General features: G+C 44.6%; 1 protein-coding gene across 1 annotated transcript in view; it reads right to left on the reverse strand.

The window, feature by feature from the left end:
• Window positions 1-22,448, reverse strand: part of PLEKHM3 (pleckstrin homology domain containing M3) — a 240,107-nt gene that overhangs the window by 60,472 nt on the left and 157,187 nt on the right. The window lies entirely within an intron of this gene.

The raw sequence follows: 22,448 nt of genomic DNA on the forward strand, positions 1-22,448 counted from the left end.
AAAAAGTACATTAGCTTCTTTTATGGCAGATTACAAGCGTTTTTGTAAGATGTCAATGCCTGCCTCCAAACACCTGCAAAAACGCCTGAAAAATCCCCAGAAAACTATACGCTCAGGTGTGAATGGAGTCTTAATTTGCAGAGATTTTCTCTTAATTCCTGTTTGGCTATGGGACAGGAAGTAAAGGGGGAACTCTGCAATGGGTCACAGATGGAAAAAGAAAATCAGGAGTTTTAACTCTCCCTTAATTTACCCAAAATAAAAACAAAAAATAAATAAAAAAAGGACGTTTAGCCCATAGTTCTACTTTAAGGCTAATAGTTAATTTAGCAAATGATGATGTTAAATTATAGCTCAGAAATTCCTAAAATGTAGACAGGATACTCTGTTAGTACTCCTAGGTTATTTAAAAAACCTGCGTAATTTCAGACTCTTACATTTTGTTGCCAATTGCACTTACAGCTCTTAATTCTCATTCAATTCTGGATAGAGTATGGATGGCTTAGAACCAGTGTCCCTTACTGGAGGGCTTAAAACCGTTACCAACAAATTAATATTTTCTTAAACCCTGTACACACAAACCAAATGTAGGGCGGCATTGGTCTGTTTCTATGGAACTGACCAATGCCTGTGTGTACTGCAGCCAGTCCAACAGAAGCAGGCCTTTCAGCTGGCCTCTATTTTCATTCCCTATTGTCACACAATGGGTGGGCTCGGGGCGCACTGCTCTGCGCCCTGGCTCCACCCTTTGCATCACCCTATTAGAGCCTCTGGCTCTAATCAGGTGATTTAAAAAAAAAACCCATTAAGCTCCATGTGTCCGGCCGCACTGACCGGTCGCCACTGAATCTGTAGTTGAGCTTTGTTCATTTGCTTTTCTGTCAGTAGTTTCCTGCTTCTAAAGACTATTGTGTGCACTAAAGTTTTCTTCTGCTGCAATCTTTGCCCTGGCCTTACTAAAGAGTATTGTTGTTTTCCCTGACTATGACTTGTTTTCAATTTCTGTTTTGTTTCTTTAATTATGCAACTGACTCCTGGTATAGAAGACCAAATGGGCCTGTTTAAACCTTGGCTTGAGCCATCTCCAAGGATTGCCTGGTGTGAAGAATACTGTTAGAAATTACTTGGACAGCAGACTGGATATGAGGATAGGCTTTACTAACTTTCATTTCAGGTTTATAACCACTTTAGGAGACAACCGTGTTTGAGAAATAAAGACACACCAGCTAAAAAGCATAAAGAAATGTGCAGCTGGCTTAAAGTATAACTAAAGGCACAACTTTTTTCTCAGTTTTGGACTGAGTGGAGAGGGGTTAGAACATCTGTCAGTTTTTACTGCTGTCTGGGCCCAGTTAAGGAGATTCACTCTCTCTATATGGTCTATATTTACCTTTATCATTAAAAATAATAGAGGGGAAATCTTCCAATGAGGACAGTTCTGGTGACTTGGGATTCCCTAAAAAATGTCCTTAAAGCGGAGTTCCACCTTGAAAAACATTTTTTAGATAAAAATACCCCCAGGACAGTTAGGGCTAGTGCATTTAAGCAACGATAGCCTCTGAACTGTCCCCTGTTTCACTTACCTGTAGGAAGAAATACTTGATAAAGGAAAAGGAATTGGCAGCACTCCAGGTTGAGTCAAAATCCATATTTATTGACTGGACATCCAATTATGACAATCGTGACAAGGTAGACGCGTTTCACACACTGACTGTGTGCTTAATCATTTGGTAATGATTAAGCACACAGTCAGTGTGTGAAACGCGTCTACCTTGTCACGATTGTCATAATTGGATGTCCAGTCAATAAATATGGATTTTGACTCAACCTGGAGTGCTGCCAATTCCTTTATCAAGTTTCCACGGAGGCGAGCCGGGAAATGCACCGGTGTGAGTCATCAGGCAATTACACCTTGAGCAGTGAGTTCTTGTCTCTTCAGAAGAAATACTTACCTTGAAAATGTCTTGTCCAGCGCTGCCATCTCAGGTGTGGGCAGCTGAAGCCGGAGCGTCCTCTTCGGTGATGTTGGAGTCCCAGAATGCCCTGCTCATCACTTCCGGTGCAGGCGCGTCATCCCTGCACAGCTTCTGGGCATGCCCAGAAGCTGTTCAGCAGGGAATGACGCGCCTGCACCTGAAGTGATGAGCAGGGCCGGTGCAGGCGCATTGACTCCTGGGATCGATGATGTTCATCTCCCAGGAGTCAATGCAAGCAGGAAGTGACGGCGCGGGCCGCGGCTGCAGAAGGAGGAAGAGGAAGGAAGGTAAGTATATTTTCTTTAAAAACAAGGTAACTGAATCAAAAAAAATATTTTAATTATCCAATTGTTTTTCAGGTAATTTAGAGCAAGCGGACGGGAAAAAGTTCATTTTGAGGGTGGAACTCCGCTTTAATTTGCAGGGATTTCCTCTCAATTCCTGTTTGGATATAGGACAGGAAGTGAAGGGAAATCTTCGCAATGGGACACGGATGGTGAAAAAAAATATGACCGGGGTTATATCCCTCACTTGCTCTATCCAAAATGAAAAAAAAAAGTTCTGCCTGTTCTACTTTAACTGAGTGGAAGTAGGCAAAGATCCCATAGCACTCACTGTTCGAAAATTTCTTTTAATTCTAATTTACCAAAAATTTACTGGTTTTTCTTGGATTCTTGATCCACTTTTTTCAGATGTGTTTATACACACAACCTTTTACTATTACAACCTGACTCCTGGTATCAAAAACCAAATGGGTCTGTTTAAACCTTGGTTCTGTGTAAGTATTACTGCTGTTTTGGAAGGCATTAGACAATGACTCTTGGTTAGTCTTGTTTAAACTTTTTTTTTTTGTTTCGCCACAATTATTAAATTATAAACAATTCTAATGTAATGCATATGACCTGGAGGAATCCAAGTTCTAGTAGGCACTTTGAGTGTGCAAAAAGAAAAGACAAATAGAGTCTTAATGCATTCAGCCATGTAGGAACAGAAATTGGGCTCTATTTTACTTAGGAAATATTCTACTGGTTCAAGATGCAACAACTCTCCTGGCCACCGCAGATGCAACATGTAAAACAGGCCAACGGCTGTGTAAGTGTTTTAAGAGCCAACCGTGTTTGAGAAATAAAGACACACTAGCTGAAAAGCATAAAGAAATGCACAGCTGACTTAATTGAGTGGAAGTAGGCAAAATTCCCATAGCACTCACCGTTAAACAGTTCTATTGATTCTAATTTAATAACAATTAACCAGTGTTTCTGGGATTCTTGCTCCACTTTCTTTAGATGTTGTGCACACACAAATCTTTTACCATTACGCTGAGAAAGTAATCCCAGCAGGAGCTAAATCAGTGGCTCATAGGATGAAATAGACTATGACCCAAAGGTCAGTGGTTCAAGTCAGCACAGGTCAACTGGGATAAAAAGCGTCTGTGGAAGTTGTTGTAGTTCATGCATTCATTTAGCGGTTAATCTTATTTTATTTACATGGGCCTTTTCACAGTAGTGCAATGATCATACAAATGTAGCAGATGTTATTTGTTGGCATGTTTTCCTTACAGCATATGAAAAGCCAATCACTAAAAAATCTCATATAAGCTTTAACATATTCATTTCAGAAGTCATTTTCATAAATCTGAAGATTTCATTAAAATTATGCCTGGTGATTCTGATGTTCAGGTACTTCCTGATATAAGGTGACAATCCTAGATCCCTTCTTTCCAATTGTGCTCTTGTATTGTCTGTCAAACAGCCCTTCATACTGCCCTGACAAATGCTAAGCAGTTGTTGCTGGAGTGCAGAAGAAGAAGCTGTTGCAAACAGGGCAAAGGGGATTCGTGGCAATGAGATGCAACAAAAGATGGAAATAAAATAAAGTATTTTGTAAAAAAAAAAAAAATATATATCAATTATTTATTAAACACAATGCTTTAGGAAACAAAAGTATTATTTAGTTAGGATTTAAACATTCTCTACCTGCAAATACATTTTATTGCATATTAGGTGATGCTAAATTTCTTAACCTTACGTCTTTTAAAAAGTATATATTTGGCAATTTATTTTTAATTTAAATGTATGCATAGCCCAGGAATTTAATGTACGTTATAGTGTATCAATAATATCTATGACATTTACAACAATAATGGTGCATAATGATGAGCATGATAGTGAACATACACAAGATACACTGAACAATATTCTAAACGTAACACTTTTGTTTTTGCCCCCATTTTTCATGAGCTGAACTCAAAGATCTAAGACTTTTTCTATGTACACAAAAGGCCTATTTCTACCAAATATTGTTTACAAATCTGTCTAAATCTGTGATAAGCTGGATACACACTATACAACTTTTGTTGGTAGATTTCCATTAGATTTACCTTCAACTCTGTAGTGCAAGGGCCTGCCTGATTACATTCAAAATGAAAGTGTTTAGGTCTGACCAAATATTATAAGGTTTTGGTAAGTCTTAAGGAAAAAATTTAAAGAAAATTGTATAGTGCGTATCCAGCTTTAGTGAGCACTTCTCCTTTGCCGAGATAATCCATCCACCTCACAGGTGTGGCATATCAAGATGCTGATTAGACAGCATGATTATTGCACAGGTGTGCCATAGGCTGGCCACAATAAAAGGCCACTCTAAAATGTGCAGTTTTATCACACAGCACAATGCCACAGATGTCGCAAGTTTTGAGGGAGCGTGCAATTGGCATGCTGACTGCAGGAATGTCCCCCAGAGCTGTTGCCTGTGAATTGAATGTTCATTTCTCTACTATAGGCCGTCTCCAAAGGCGTTTCAGAGAATTTGGCAGTACATCTAACCGGTCTCACAACTACAGACCACGTGTATCCACACTAGCCCAGAACCTCCACATCCAGCATCTTCACTTCCAAGATCGTCCGAGACCAGCCACCCTGACAGCTGATGCAACAATCGGTTTGCATAACCAAAGGATTTCTGCACAAAACGGTCAGAAATCGTCTCAGGGAAGCTCATCTGCATGCTCCTCGCCCTCATCGGGGTCTCGACCTTACTGCATTTCGTTGTCGTAACCGCCTTGAGTGGGCAAATGCTCACATTCAATGGCGTCTGGCAATTTGGAGAGGTGTTCTCTTCACAGATGAATCCCGGTTTTCTTAGATCTTTGAGTTCAGCTCATGAAAAATGGGGGCAAAAACAAGTGTTGCATTTATAAATTTGTTGAGTATAAGTCCCACCTTAGTACACACAAAGTCTCATCCCATGTTAATAACATATCTTCCTGGATAGTTTAATATCCCCAAACTGTGACTGTAGAATGAATGATGCAGTTGCAAGGTTCACCAACAAAATCAAGGCACAACAATAACTCCTACCCAAATTCAATGTAAGCCAAACATTATAAATCTCTAACTAGCAAGCCAAACACCTTTATATGCTTTATATCATTCCAGATAATGCAAGGTTTATTGATCTTTTTGTATCTCAGAGTAAATTGAGTAGAACAGAAAACAATCGAGACAAAATGTGCCACCCAGCTTCCTGTGGACAACGGAACATGGGAATCGAACCAGCTGATGTGAAGGGAAACTAAAAACACGGATTAACCCCTACACTACAGCAAAAAGCTGAAGAGGATGAAAAATGTATATATAAAAATGCCTTAAGAGCTGAAAGGGGCTAATCCGTGTTTTTAGTTTCCCTTCACATCAGCTGGTTCGATTCCCATGTTCCGTTGTCCACAGGAAGCTGGGCGGGTTCCTGGCAGTGGGGTGAAGTTTTATATTTCCCCCTTCACTTCCTGGTTTATGGTAAAAGCGTCCTGTTGCTAGGATATGGCCATAAATAGTGCGGGTGCGATCTACCTCCTTACCCCGCTGACGAAGTCACGCCCACTGACGTAACGCGTACGGGGGGAGGAGCCTGACGTCACCCGCGGCGCTCTGACGATCGAAACCAGCTATTACAATGCTTTCATGTTTGCACTGTGTCAGTGCCTACAAATGTGAGTGTTACCTTTTATGACTACTGAATAAAACGTTAGTTCCATACTGAGAGCATTAGATCTCCTTTCATTTGTTTTTCTGGATGACCATATGAGAGTTCTTTGGGTCCTGAGGAATCTGGGGAGATCGAGGCTCCATCCATCCCTTCGCTATCCTTAATACTGATTACCAGGGCAGCCATCAGGGGGGGACAGCCCATACACATGTAAGGGGCCCGGGCATTCCGAGGGGCCCCATCGCCCAGGCCCCAACCAACGAGACCGAGTTGTTGCTGCTGTAGTAATTAGCAATTGCTAAAGCAGAGCGGCTGCAGAATAAGCCAATGCAGCTGAAGGGATGTCTCTTTGCTGAATATATGAGGCTGTCTCTTTGCTGGATTGGGATATATGTTTGCTGAATATATGAGGCTGTAATTTTACTGGATTGGGATGTGTCTTTGCTGAATATATGATGCTGCCTCTTTACCGGATTGGGATGTCTCTTTGTTGGATTAGGATGTATCTTTGCTGAATATATGAGGCAGTCTCTTTACTGGATTGGGATGTCTCTTTGATGGATTGGATTCTATTTCATATATTAAGTTGTAAGAGTTTAAAAATAGAAGTGGGGGCATTGAAGGACTCGTGGGATGGCCAGTGGGCGGATTCGGTGGGACGGCCAGAGGGCGGGCCCTGCAGAATGTTGGTGGTCAGGCCCGGAGGGAGCCCAGGTCTAAAGTTGTGTAAGGGGCCCCAAAACTTCAGATGGCTGCCCTGCTGATTACATGCTTGGTGACCCCTGGTGGTCAATTACAGGAGGTGAGAGGCTGTAATATCTGTGGTGGTGGAATCACGTTTGCAGTGTCATCATAAGCTTACCTTTCCTGCACTGGGGATTTGCCAATTGTGATGGACATTATTGACTACATATATGTTTTTAATATAGGTTTTTAATTATATGCTTTTATATATCAAATTTATATATTTGGTTTTATGCACATCTTTGTTTTAGCGCTGCACTATTTTCCTTTACTTGTCTATTATAGGTGTTGTTAGGTTTGACCTATCCTGGTGCACAGCTGCTTCTTTATCCATATGATCATAGCGCTGAATAACTTTTTTTTGCATTTCTGTTTCTTACTCAAGATGGCCATTTCCAGAAATGCTAGGGGTGTTTTTCAAAGTGATTTCTTAACAAAATAAAGCATGGAGACATTGATGAATGGGGGCGTTTACTTTGAATAATTAAAAATCTATTGAATATTGTTTTTGGTTTGTGGTGCTCAGATGCAGTGAAGATCCGCTTTAAGCCACCCCCCTTACAATATATACTCACCAGCCACTTTATTAGATACACCTTTTCGATTGCCTGGTAACACAAATTGCTACTTGGCCAATCACTTCGCAGCAACTCAATGCATTTAGGCATCTAGACGTGGTGAAGACAACTTGCTGAAGTTCAAACCGAGGATCAGAATGGGGAGGAAAATGGATTTAAGTGGCTTTGAACATAGCATGGTTGTTGGTGCCAGACGGGCTGGTCTGAGTATTTCTAAAACTGCTGATCTACTGGGATTTTCCACGCACAACCATCTCTAAGGTTTACAGAGAATGGTCCGAAAAAAAGAAAAATATCCAGTGAGCGACAGTTGTGTGGACCAAAATGCCTTTTTGATGTCAAAGGTCAGAGGAGAATGGGCAGACTGGTTTGAAATGATAGAAAGCAAAACAGATAATAATAAACAGTAACTCAAATAACCATGCGTTACAACCAAGTATGCAGAATACTTCCTCTGAACGTACAACACATGGAACCTTGAAGCAGATGCGCTACAGCAGCAGAAGAGCACATCAGGTGCCACTCCTGTCCGATAAGAACAGGAAACTGAGGCTACAATTCACACAGGCTCACCAAAATTGGACAATAGATCTCTACTAGAGGTGGGTGAAACCTGTTTGTTCTGTTTTGAGGTATCACTGATCTTACTGATCTGTCTACCATATAGCTGGGAGGTTCATATGCTTTATGATTAGCAAGTGTACATGTTCGTCACCCACTTTATTGTAGCAGCCATGTTTTTCTTTTCTTCTCTTTTTTATTTGTGTGCGTTCTGTACAATTTTAAAAAAATTCAATAAAATTTTCTTATAAAAAATTAAATCGTTGCCTGGTCTGATGATTCTAGATTTCAGCTGCGACATTCAGATAGTAGTGTCGGAATTTGGCATAAACAACATGAAAGCATGGAACCATCCTGCCGTGTATCAACAGTTCAGGCTGGTGGTGGAGGTGTAATGGTGTGGGGGACATTTTCTTGGCACACATTGGCCTCTTAGTACCAACTGAGCATCATTTAAACACCACGGCCTACCTGTGTGTAGCACCCTACAGGTAGGTGCTAGGTAAAATATAGTGGGCTTTGTCTGCCTAACAGCAGAGCCATGATTTATTTTTGTCAGGTAGGGTGTCATGGCTTCCAGGTGTGTCTGCTGAGAGGGCAGTCTCCCCACTGGCTCTGTGAGAGGCTTCTCATAGGGTAGTGGAGGAAACCCAATCAGGGACACATTCAGGCTTGTAGCTACCCCAGAAGGCAGATTCTGCCACATAGGATTCTGGGAGTGGGTATAAGTTTGAAGGGAGTGCATGACTCATGGTCTTTGGCGGGAAGCAGAGTCCCAGGAGGGAGAGTACGGCTGTCTCTCCTTCTGTCAGAGGAAGCGGATGTCTCTGGGTGCTGCCTGAGAATCCAGAGGGTGCTTAGTTGAGCTGCAGGGGATCCGGAGTGCCAAGAACCAGCAGAGAGAGGGGTCCAGTCCGAGGAAAGCCTACACAGGTGGTGAGTACTGCGGATTGCCCCTGGGGGTCTGCCTAGTGTTAGAGGGGACCACTCCGGAGAAGGTTCTAGGATCCAAGTGTCAGCTAGCTGTAAAGGGGGTGCCTAGTCAGAGGACCCTGAAGTTAGAGGGGGTACCTAGTCAGAGGACCCTGAAGGGTTAAAGGGGGCACCTGCAGTTTGGGCCCTGAAGAGTCAGTTACAGTGTGGAGTGTACCGGTTGAGAGTTGCAGCAGCACAGGAATCTACAAAGAGCTACCTCAAGCCAGCGCAGGGCTGAAGGGAGCTATTCAGTGAGTGATTTTGAGCAAAGGATTTAGGAGTCAAGTATTCTACAGTCCTGGATCTTCTGAATTAAAGTCGAGGTTCCAGCACAGTTTTCAGTGTTACAGTGTATTCAATCGTAAGGAAGCGTTGGCTAGCGTCGGCTGGCGTCAAGACAGCGCTAATAGGCATTTCTTGCCAAAAGAGTCCTAAAAGTGTACCTAGTTGAGCCAGAGGAGTATCCCACTCATTCCCTTCTCCCATCCCCTTAATACAATAAACAACCAAACCAAAGATGCCGGAATTGTCATTGTCTCATTGACCTGGGGTCACAGCTCACATGGGCTGGAGAGGTAACCGGTAACAATGGCAGACCCACCTCAGGCTCAATGCCTGGAAAACCTGCTACATTTTTATTGTTGCTGACCATGTCCATCCCTTTATGACTACAATGTACCCATCTTCTGATGGCTCCTTCCAGCAGGATAATGTACCATGTCACAAAGCTCAAATCAACTCAAACTGGTTTCTTGACCATAACAATGAGGTCACTTTATTCCAATAGCCTCCACAGTCACCAGATCTCAATCCAATAGAGCACCTTTGGGATGTAGTCGAATGAGAGATTTTCATCATGGATGTGCAGCCAACAAATCTGCAGCAACTGCTATCATGTCAATATGGACCAAAATCTCAGAGGAATGTTTCTAACACCTTGTAGAATCTATGCCACAAAGAACTAAGACAGTTCTGAAGGCGAAAGGGGGTCCGACCTGTACAGGGTACCTAGGAAGGTGTGCCTAATAAAATGGCTGGTGGGTGTATATATTATATTATATATTATATTATATATATATATATATATATATATATATATATATGTGTAGCGGGGTCTTCCATTATACAAGTTCTAAAAGACTGCTGCTTGACATTTGAGAGGAACTCGGCTCCATCTAGTGGCCAAAAGGACACATTGCAGCGGCTATGGAATTTCTTTTGATGTTATTTTCCTTTCAGGAAGTTGAGCAGTCTTCATCGCCCATAGTGCTTTGAGAGTACCAGGGTGCACTGCTGCACCGCACAGCCTTCTGGGGGGAAGCTTTATAAAGGAAGGGAGGAGCCAGGCTCACTCTCTTGGGAAAGACACAGTGAGACAAGCAGGATGCCAGCGCTGTGGGCTGATGCTGCATGCTAGGCCGAAACTCCTGGGCCTTAAGTGACTAAGTTGCAGTGTTTCATCTCCAGTAGAGGATCCCTCCTGGAGGTCCCATCGATGTTCTACAGAGACCAGACTCATCCACCCCAAATACCTAGCGCGGCTGGTGACAGAGGCCGGAGACTGAGACCGCAGCGGAGGCTTCCTGGGAGACAGTCCTGTTGGTGAGAGGGCACCTGCCCAAAAACTGACTCTATCTATCAAAGAAGTAACTTTAGTCAGGATTAGCCTTAGAGTAGTAGAAGGCAATATACCAGGTGGCCCAGTACATCTCTCACAGAAGTTTTACCGCCAATCCTGCACAGACACCCCGCGGTGATTACTAACTGTTTGCTGCCATTCTCTCTATTGATCACCCATCCTCAATGTGGATTACAAATCGCGAGTGCACCAACGTTGCTAGCGAAGATATAGAGAAGAAACAGCGGACTCAGATAGGTCTGACATTCTGGTACTGTGTCTAACTGAATGCTGAGCCTTATTTCCAAAAGTATAATAGTGATTAAGATGGTGGTCCTATAGGTTCTGAGACATTTCCTGAAACAATTAATGTGCCCTTGAGGAGTGATATCACAGTATTTATCTTATCTTTGATTAATTAATCAGTATATCCTTTTACAAAGTCATATTTTACTGTATCGAAACTGTTTATTTGATTTACAGTAAATAACTTTCCTGTTTAAAAGCAAGCTTGTGTGTGGTCACCTTGTATTACCCAGAAGGACTGCAGCTGGAGAGAGGTAACAGGTCATTATTATTTATTGAAGTGTTATATTCCAATCTGTGTAGCCATTTGGTATTCCAGTCCTATTCTGGGTCAGTTGTGCCTAGGGAGGGTTCGAGCCAATTCTGTGGGTTGTTAGGCAGGACGTAGACCCAATAATCTAATCAGCAGCTCCTGCGGGGGTGGTGCTACACGTGGGGGCTCGTCCGGGATTATCTACAGTCCTGCAACACAACCCTCTCAGCAACAGAATCCCCCTCAACGCAGAAATGGATCCTACCGCTGCAGCCGAGTGGTGCAGGGAAGAGAATGTCGTAGTGGAAAATGGCCTGGTGGTTGAAATCAAGGGAGAGGTCTGGACTGAGGAAAAACTCCTCCCAGTTTTAAGGGCACTGTCCACAGACAGGAAATTCTGGGTGACTGACATAAAGACAGACACCACCGTTCCACACACGTATGCATTGTGTGAGTGGAGGAAGGGGGTCCCTGATTACTTTAAGGGAACCAGTGTAAAGACTACTGACCAAACAGAACTTTTCTTAATACATCCAGAAGTCCTTACTGAAGGTCCCTCATCCACCACTCCTGGGGGATCCAGCAAAGAAAAAGGTGTCCAAGAAGGGAGTCCAGAGTCACCACCTTTGTCTACCTTTAGCTCAGAACTGTGTGCTGTTCTCGGGGAAATCGTAGCAAAATGTAGTAAGGACTCCCCAAACTATCTGATGACTGGATATAGGAAGCTCAGGACATTCTCTGGGAAACAGCCTGTGCCTTCAACAGAAGATGGGTTTGAAGAGTGGTTAGATACCGCCACTCAGGCTTTGGAAGAGTGGGAGGTACCAGAACAGCACAAGAAACAGAGAATCACAGAAAGTTTAAAGGGACCTGCACTAGAGGCCGTACGTAATCTCAAGCTAAGCAAAAAGAACTGCACTGCACAGGATTATCTAGACATTCTACAAGATGTATTTGGTCGGACGGAGAACGTGGCTGAACTTCTTTACCAGTTAGACCACTGTTACCAAGAAGAGGAAGAGAAGTTGTCCGAATTTATTAGACGCCTAGATAAGATCATCCACCAGATCTTGTTAAAGAAAGGGATAGACCCCCGGAAGGTAGATGAGACTCGTGCACGGCAGGTGCTGAGAGGGGCTCAACCCCTAGATCCCATTGCCATACTGTTGCGAACTCGCCAAGATGGTGGCATTCTGGAATACCCTGACCTGATCCGAATGGTCAGAGAAGAAGAGGTCATGTTGGACAACAAAAGGAAGAGTCGGCAGTTTGACTCAACTGCTCGTGTCAGAGTGATAAGTGCAAAAGAAAGTGACTCGCAAGTTGAACTCCTAAAGACCCAGGTGTCCCAGTTGATAGAAATGGTGTCCATCCTGACTAGTCAGGCATCTACTCTACCTGATGGGAACGCGCCAGAGAAGCCGGATAAACCTTCTAACCTTAGAGTAGACCCAGAACCGAGACCTAGGAGATCGCTAACTTGTTTCAACTGTGGGGGAGTAGGACATGTTAGAGGAGTATGTCCCAGCCCAGGAAATGTCGCCTCAGAACCTCGCAAGCCAGCGGAAAAACTTCAGAGGGCACCCGTGAAGGAGTCGACCGGGTGCCCGCCAGTTTCAAGGGAATCCAAGAGACTCAATGATTCAGGGAATCTGAGTCAGGGAGTCAGATCCAGGTACAACGCCCCTAGTTCTATACTCCAGGCTACTGAGAGGAGGAAAATCAATGCACACCGGGCCCAGAGGGGACTGAAGTCCAGAAGAAAAAAAAAGAAAAGAGCCTGGGTGCAGAGAACTGAATCAGACAACAAGGCCACTTCAAGAGAATTCCCAACTAACTTGGTCGGGCCTTCCCCTGTAGTCTCTGTCCAGGTAGAAGGAATTTACACAAGAGCCCTCCTTGACACTGGGGCCCAAGTGACTCTTCTGTATAGAGACTTCTATGATAAACACCTTACCCATCTACCTCTGCAGAAGTTGGAAGATCTGGAGATATGGGGTATCGGGACTCAAAGTTTTCCCTATGACGGGTATCTGCCAATCAAGTTGACCTTTGACCCATCAGTGGCTGGTGAAGCTGAAACCTTCGACACCCTAGCGGTGGTCTGTCCTCGTCCGCCAGGGGCCAACAAAAGCTCTCTCATCGTAGGGACCAACACTGACCTAGTAAGGCGCCTCCTGACACAACTGGTCCAGGGACAGGATGCTCCAGCGCCAAGGATTCACCCCATGCTACGGCAGGCCTATCAACGATTAGTATTGGAGCAAGAGACTCCTGCAGAAGGAGTTGGAAGACTCTGGAAGTTGGACAGAACGGAAAAGGTCTTGCAGCCAGGAGAGGTGGCTTGTCTGAAAGCTTCCGTTAAACTCACATGGAAACAGCCGGGCCCTTTTATCATCTTTGAATCAGGTCCACAGGAAGAGGAGAGAGGGATAGAAGTAATCCCTGAAGTGATCCCTTTGAAGGTGTTACAGAAAAACCATGGAAGGGTTTTAGTGAGTGTCAGAAACACCTCTACTACACCGGTGAAGGTACCGGCCAGAGTGCTGTTGGGCCAAGTTAACCCGGCTACCCCAGTTGTCCCATCTGATCTTAAAGAGGAGGGAAGGGGTGAAGATGTTATAGAAGAGCTCTGCTCTGGAAACGCTGCCCTCCCACCAGAATGGGTGAAGAGGGCCAAGGCACAACTTGCTCGATGGCGAGGAATATTTTCTAGGGATGAGTTCGACGTGGGATGCGCCAGGAGTGCCACTCATAAGATCCGCCTGAGTGAGGACAAACCTTTCAGAGAAAGAGTCCGGCGAGTTCCCTTAGGTGACTTAGAAGATTTACGTCAGCAGCTGGCGGAACTCAAGAAGACTGGGGTTATTCGAGAATCCAGGAGCCCATATGCTTCTCCGATAGTGGTAGTCCGGAAGAGAAACGGATCTCTGAGGCTTTGTATCGACTACCGAACCCTGAACAGAAGAACCATCCCAGACCAGTATACCACTCCTCGAATCGAAGACGCCCTACAGAGCTTGTCAGGGGCGAAGTGGTTTAGTGTGATGGACTTAAAGAGTGGGTATTATCAGATCCCCATGCACCCTGAAGATCGGGAGAAGACAGCCTTCATCACCCCTGTGGGGTTCTTTGAGTTCAATCGCATGCCTCAGGGGTTGTCAGGGGCCCCTGCTACCTTCCAAAGGCTGATGGAAAGGACCGTTGGAGATATGAATTTGATAGAGGTACTGGTATACTTGGATGATGTTATCGTGTTTGGCAGAACTTTGGAAGAACACGAGGAGAGGTTGGAAAAGGTCCTGAAGAGGCTACATGAAGAAGGCCTGAAACTTTCTCCTGAGAAGTGCCAATTCTATCAGTCCTCGGTCCATTACCTGGGCCACATCGTGTCTGAAGAAGGGGTGGCCACCGACCCGGACAAGCTGGATGCTGTCGCCTCCTGGCCGAGACCTACAAATGTGACCGAACTTCGGTCGTTCCTGGGTTTTTGCTCCTATTACAGGAGGTTTGTAGAGGGGTTTGCCAAGATTGCCCGACCCCTCAATGAGTTACTAAAGAACGAAGAAGATGACGTTCCTGAACTGGTCAAGCCAGTGAAGTCCACCATGGGACCCCGGAAGGCCAAGGAGTCCATCCAGGATCAGTGGACCCCAGAATGTGAAGGGGCTTTCATTCAGTTGAAAAAGAATCTAACCACTGCCCCTGTGTTGGCCTACGCAGACCCCACGAAACCATATGAACTACATGTCGATGCCAGCCGAGATGGGCTGGGTGGGGTACTCTACCAGGAACATGAGGGCCACCTGCGACCCGTAGCCTACGTGAGCAGGAGTCTACTACCTGCTGAAAGGAATTATCCTACCCACAAACTTGAATTCCTGGCCTTAAAGTGGGCAGTGGTCGACAAACTGAAAGATTACCTGTACGGAGCTGAATTCATTGTCAAGACGGATAATAATCCCCTTACCTATCTGTTGACTACAGCCAAGCTGGATGCAACAGGACACAGATGGTTGGCTGCCCTCTCTAGCTTCAACTTCAGCCTGAAGTATCGGCCAGGAATCGGGAACAGGGATGCAGATGCCCTATCCAGAAGGTTGCATGCACCACACAAACCTGATGAAGAATGGACCCATTTGGCTCCAGAAGGGGTGCGTGCCCTATATCAGGGAACTGAACTTCGATCCAGAGGAGGATCAAGAGCCGAAGAGATTGGGGTTTCGGCTGTCGGAGTACCCAAATACTATTGCAGGGTGACCCAGGTTGAAGGGGAAGATTTACCCCGGCTGTCAAAAAGGGACTTGAGGAAGGAGCAGCTGGAAGACCCTCTGGGAAAACTTCTTTTGGAAGCCTTGGAGATCCAGCGCCCTGAGTTGCTTCTAACCGACTCTCCTCAGGGGGCCCGTCTGTTGCATAGAGAGTGGACCCGGTTACAGATCCAAGAAGGGGTGGCCTACCGAAGAGGCCCATCTGAAGATCTGGAGGAGAAGTGGCAACTGTTCTTACCAGCTAAATACAGGGAGAGAGTTCTGGCTGCTCTTCATGATAATCATGGCCATCTGGGACCTGAAAGAACTTTTCAGCTTGTCAGAGACAGGTTCTACTGGCCCTGTATGAGGGCCGAAGTTGAAGGATACTGTCATTCTTGTGTCCGATGTATACAAAGGAAGACTCTGCCACGTCAAGCAGCCCCAATGGGCCATCTGCAAAGCCAGGGACCCATGGAACTGGTGTGCATTGATTTCCTTTGCCTAGAGCCTGATCTGAGTGGCCAAGGGAATGTCCTTGTGGTAACAGACCATTTTACCAGATACGCCCAAGCATTCCCAACAAGGGATCAGAAGGCCTCTACAGTAGCCAAAGTTCTTGTAGAAAAGTTCTTTGTACACTATGGGTTACCACAACGCCTCCATTCAGATCAGGGAAGAGACTTTGAAAGCAGACTGATCAAGAGACTGTTAGATCTGTTAGGCATCCAAAAGACTAGAACTACTCCCTACCATCCACAAGGGGATGCCCAGCCGGAACGATTTAACAGGACTCTTTTGGACATGTTGGGGACTTTAAGCTCAGAGAAGAAACAGCATTGGGGCAAACATGTAGCTGCCATTGTGCATGCCTACAACAGTACTGTCAGTGATGCTACTGGATATTCCCCTTATCGTCTAATGTTTGGACGAGAGGCTCGATTGCCAGTGGATTTGGCCTTTGGCATCTCGCCCGATCACACCTCTTCAGCATCGCACAAGGGATATGTGGACCGACTGCGGAAGAGTCTGAAATCGGCCTATGATAAAGCTCAGGCCACATCTGATCAACGTGGACTGAGGAATAAAAGGAATTTCGACTTAAAAGTTCGGATCCAAGACTTGCAACCAGGGGACAGGGTATTGTTGAGGAACTTGGGTGTCCCGGGAAAACACAAGTTGGCAGACCGCTGGAAGTCCCAACCTTATGTTATCTGCAAGCAACTACCAAACCTCCCTGTGTATCAAATTCGGCCTGAAGGAAGTGTGGGTCCATTGAAGACTTGGCATAGGAACCATTTACTGCCTCTCTCTGAAGCAGTTCGCATGCCTCCTGTCGTAGATTCGCCAGAGACCCCTTCGACCTCTCGCCTGTCCAGACCAGTCACCAGATCTCAGTCGACACTCCCAGATGTGAGGGAGGGAAATTCTCCATCTGAAGATCTGGAAGATGAAGAGGAGGTACCTGACTGGATGTGGTCATCTCAGTTACCAGAACCCACACCTGCCTCCCTGTCTTCATCCGAATTGGCTGACAGAGGAACCCTTCGGGCGGAAGCCCCCGAATTCATACCTTTCCACATGCTTCCAGAAGAAGTAGTTGATGATGAAGATCCTGAGGAGGAGGTTGCACCTTTCTCTGAAGAAGAACTGACCGCTCTTGAAGCATCAGATTCCTGTGTGTTGGAACATGAGGAGGAGGACATTGAAGAATCCCCAGAAGTGGCTGGTCCTAGTACCTCTGAGATCGTGCATCCCAAAGAACAGAGGGAAAGAAGAGTCATTCACCCACCCAAAAGACTGACCTATGACCAATTGGGTGAATGCTCGGAAGAGGCTATCTTTACTTCCAAACGAACTCTTGATCAGCCTAGTTCTTCCACCGCAGATTTGGTGGAGGACAACCCTAGCTCACCCCCAGGCACATCTGTACAAGCCACTCAAGTGTCAGGGGTCTGTGAACAGAATTGCCTTCCCTCCCCCGACAATTGGTGGGAGGTTCCTATGTCGAACCTGTGTTGTAATATGCAGTTGTTAAGTTTGAACTCTGCTTATGAAAAGGAAGATGATTCCCTGTTATGCATATGTTAATGTTTTTTTTTTGTGTACTGCCAACATATGCACTGGAGTACATGCTGTTGTCCTCTTTGGGGACCAAAGTTTCTCAGGTGGGGGGAGTGTGTAGCGGGGTCTTCCATTATACAAGTTCTAAAAGACTGCTGCTTGACATTTGAGAGGAACTCGGCTCCATCTAGTGGCCAAAAGGACACATTGCAGCGGCTATGGAATTTCTTTTGATGTTATTTTCCTTTCAGGAAGTTGAGCAGTCTTCATCGCCCATAGTGCTTTGAGAGTACCAGGGTGCACTGCTGCACCGCACAGCCTTCTGGGGGGAAGCTTTATAAAGGAAGGGAGGAGCCAGGCTCACTCTCTTGGGAAAGACACAGTGAGACAAGCAGGATGCCAGCGCTGTGGGCTGATGCTGCATGCTAGGCCGAAACTCCTGGGCCTTAAGTGACTAAGTTGCAGTGTTTCATCTCCAGTAGAGGATCCCTCCTGGAGGTCCCATCGATGTTCTACAGAGACCAGACTCATCCACCCCAAATACCTAGCGCGGCTGGTGACAGAGGCCGGAGACTGAGACCGCAGCGGAGGCTTCCTGGGAGACAGTCCTGTTGGTGAGAGGGCACCTGCCCAAAAACTGACTCTATCTATCAAAGAAGTAACTTTAGTCAGGATTAGCCTTAGAGTAGTAGAAGGCAATATACCAGGTGGCCCAGTACATCTCTCACAGAAGTTTTACCGCCAATCCTGCACAGACACCCCGCGGTGATTACTAACTGTTTGCTGCCATTCTCTCTATTGATCACCCATCCTCAATGTGGATTACAAATCGCGAGTGCACCAACGTTGCTAGCGAAGATATAGAGAAGAAACAGCGGACTCAGATAGGTCTGACATTCTGGTACTGTGTCTAACTGAATGCTGAGCCTTATTTCCAAAAGTATAATAGTGATTAAGATGGTGGTCCTATAGGTTCTGAGACATTTCCTGAAACAATTAATGTGCCCTTGAGGAGTGATATCACAGTATTTATCTTATCTTTGATTAATTAATCAGTATATCCTTTTACAAAGTCATATTTTACTGTATCGAAACTGTTTATTTGATTTACAGTAAATAACTTTCCTGTTTAAAAGCAAGCTTGTGTGTGGTCACCTTGTATTACCCAGAAGGACTGCAGCTGGAGAGAGGTAACAGGTCATTATTATTTATTGAAGTGTTATATTCCAATCTGTGTAGCCATTTGGTATTCCAGTCCTATTCTGGGTCAGTTGTGCCTAGGGAGGGTTCGAGCCAATTCTGTGGGTTGTTAGGCAGCTGCTAATCTAATCAGCAGCTCCTGCGGGGGTGGTGCTACATATATATATATATATATATATATATATATATACACACACACATAGACATATATCCATCCATCAGATTCAGCAGACCAGAGAATCCCAGCAAGTCAAAACATACTTTAAATTCCTTCAAGTTCATACATAGCTTTTGCTGGAGAGATACATTGTTGCATCAATAAAGCTATTTTATTGTGAACAGGCGACACCCATACATAAATTAGCTGAAGGGTTCTAGTCTTGTGTCAAAACCCACTTCACGCACATCTGAGAAAAAGCTGGGTAACCAGTTATTCAGTGTGACGATGTGTGGAAAATGTTTCCCATTCATGTAAAGATCTATTAATTGCTCTGAAAAACAGTTACATCAGATGAGAAGATCAATAGACTGTATAGACACATGCTAATAATGCCGCTCTCTTTCATCTTTTGTGCGGTGATTCAGGTGCCAGCTGTACTCTGGTTCCCAAGGTTCGTAATAATGGGAGACCAACAAAAGTGGCAATGAACATCACAAAATGTACGAAAGTCTAGCTATACAGCTGCACTGCCTTGGTTGAATAACAGGATATACTAACCGCTTAACCCCCCAACAACACTTTAAGGATTTGTTATCACAACACACCAATATGGGACATTAAAAAGAACTAAAGGGACTTGATGACAAAGTTCTTTTCTTCCTTTAATGCTGCATGCCAAATGATAAGATTGCTAGCAACAGTTTCTCAAGTGTTCATTTCTAGGAATCAAGGGCCAAGGAATAGATGCTATCCGTTTTCCTTATGGCTGCTTACATTATAATGCAGGACGCTTCTTCTAGGTGCAAAGTATAATTGCTGTTCAACTAAGTTTAAGAGAGCAGCACTAGTAATGGAAAAGCTGAGTGACCTTGGCATTGTTAGCTCTTAAGGGTCCATGCACACTGGCTTACAAATCGCTGCTTCTACAGGAGTTTTGTGCTTTGCCTGTAGAAGCAGCTCAACGTTATCCTGTGTCCATGCACATTTAGAGGCAGGAAAAAAAGAAAACCCTTTCTGGTTCGCCTTTTTAAAAGAAGGAGTTTTCTGGCAGAAAAAAACATTAAAAACTCTGATAGACACAGCAGGAGACAGGTCATGCCGCAGCTCGGCATGTAGGGCGCATGCAAGGCCCCTTCTGGGGAGGATGTCATATGACGTCCACCCAGAACCAGAGAGCTCCCACCCAGCCGTCATTTGACTATAGGTTGGGCAGGAGGCGGTTAAAAGAAGAATGGACTTTTTTTTTTAATCCAATTATACCATCTACAGTCCATAAATATTGGGACATCGACACAATTCTAAACTTTTTGGCTCTATATACACCACCACAATGGATTTAAAATTAAACAAACAAGCTTTAATTTGAGGGTATTTACATCCAAATCAGGTGAACGGTGTAGGAATTACAACAGTTTGTATATGTGCCTCACACTTTTTAAGGGACCAAAAGTAATGGGACAGATTAACAATCATAAATCAAACTTTCACTTTTTAATACTTTGTTGCAAATCCTTTTCAGTCAATTACAGCCTGAAGTCTGGAATGCATAGACATCACCAGATGCTGGGTTTCATCCCTGGTGATGCTCTGCCAGGCCTCTACTGCAACTGTCTTCAGTTCCTGCTTGTTCTTGGGGCATTTTCCCTTCAGTTTTGTCTTCAGCAAGTGAAATGCATGCTCAATCGGATTCAGGTCAGGTGATTGACTTGGCCATTGCATAACATTCTACTCCTTTCCCTTAAAAAACTCTTTGGTTGCTTTCGCAATATGCTTCGGGTCATTGTCCATCTGCACTGTGAAGCGCCGTCCAATGAGTTCTAAAGCATTTGGCTTAATATGAGCAGATAAAATTGCCCGAAACACTTCAGAATTCATCCTGCTGCTTTTGTCCGCAGTCACATCATCAATAAATACAAAAGAACCAGTTCTATTGGCAGCCATACATGCCCACGCCATGACACTACCACCACCATGCTTCACTGATGAGGTGGTATGCTTTGGTTCATGAGCAGTTCCTTTCCTTCTCCATACTCTTCTCTTCCCATCACAAATTGATCTTGGTCTTATCTGTCCATAGGATGTTGTTCCAGAACTGTTAAGGCTTTTTTAGATGTTGTTTGGAAAACTCTAATCTGGCCTTTCTGTTTTTGAGGCTCACCAATGGTTTACATCTTGTGGTGAACCCTCTGTATTCACTCTGGTGAAGTCTTCTCTTGATTGTTGACTTTGACACACATACACCTACCTCCTGGAGAGTGTTCTTGATCTGGCCAACTGTTGTGAAGGGTGTTTTCTTCACCAGGGAAATTATTTTTTCGGTCATCCACCACAGTTGTTTTCCATGGTCTTCCGGGTCTTTTGGTGTTGCTGAGCTCACTGGCGCGTTCTTTCTTTTTAAGAATGTTCCAAACAGTTGATTTGGCCACACCTAATGTTTTTGCTATCTCTCTGATGGGTTTGTTTTGTTTTTTCAACCTAATGATGGCTTGATGGCTTGCTTCACTGATAGTGACAGCTCTTTGGATCTCATATTTAGAGTTGACAGCAACAGATTCCAAATGCAAATAGCACACTTGAAATGAACCCTGGACCCTTTATCTGCTCCTTTTAAATGGGATAATGAGGGAATAACACACACCTTGCCATGGAACAGCTGAGCAGCCAATTGTCCCATTACTTTTGGTCCCTTGGCACATATACAAACTGTTGTAATTCCTACACCTTTCACCTGATTTGTATGTAAATACCATCAAATTAAAGCCGAAAGTCTACAGTTAAAGCACATCTTGTTTGTTTAATTTCAAATCCATTGTGGTGGTGTATAGAGCCAAAAAGATTAGAATTGTGCCGATGTCCCAATATTTATGGACCCGACTGTAGGTGGATGCAGCATCGGTCCGATAATGCATCTGTCTCCCGCCGGGTGTAACCCTGAGAAGTGTCGGTGCGCAGCTCTCTGCTCCGCCCACCCCACGCGCACTGGATCGCTGGGCTGTAGAGGAGCGGGAGCTGCAGCGGCCGGCTCAGGCTGTAAACGGCTCGCTGAGAGATTGAGCCGTGTGCCAGTCCAGGCATGTGGGTGGATCTTGACCAAGCCTGGACCGGCTGTGACATCAGCAGACTTCCGCCCGCTGTCTGCGGAAATTAGTTTACAGGAGAGCAAAATGAACTGCACTCCTGTGATGCACAGGAGCAGTACAGCCAAACAATCTTTAAGTAACATTTACAGATTTTATCCCTCCCCCAGCCTGTGACTTGGCAGTGTAAAGGGAAGCAGCGCATTGATGACCTATTCTCTATGCCACTCTGCTCTCTCCTCCTATCAGCATGTTTCTTTTTAGCACATCAGTGCTGCAGCACAACTGACTAGTTCATTGTGCTGCTTTTCCCTCTTCAAGTACAATCTCTTCTGTACAGTAGATTGCGAGGCTGATACCAATCCAGATGTAGGTATTTGTCTGTATGTACAATATATGCAATTATGTAATAATGAATACATAGCTGCATTCATTTGTACATTTTTTTTTTTTTTTTTTTTTGGGCAAACAAGGGACAAATGAGAAACATTTACATTTGTACATTTTATATCTGCCTGGAGCTTAACAGGAATATAAAGAAACGGATAGTGCCAGCAGTAAAAAAAACACACATAAATACACTACTGGGATCTAGTTTAGTTGTTAAGCAGACTTGACTTGTATTAACAGTTTACTTACCTGTACCTGACACTTTGCATGTAATAAGTCGTTCAAATGTCTCTTTTTCTTCAATCTGTATTTAAA

Source organism: Pelophylax lessonae, assembly GCF_965119305.1.
Source record: "Pelophylax lessonae genome assembly, chromosome: 6".
In the NCBI taxonomy this organism is placed as follows: Eukaryota; Metazoa; Chordata; class Amphibia; order Anura; family Ranidae; genus Pelophylax; species Pelophylax lessonae.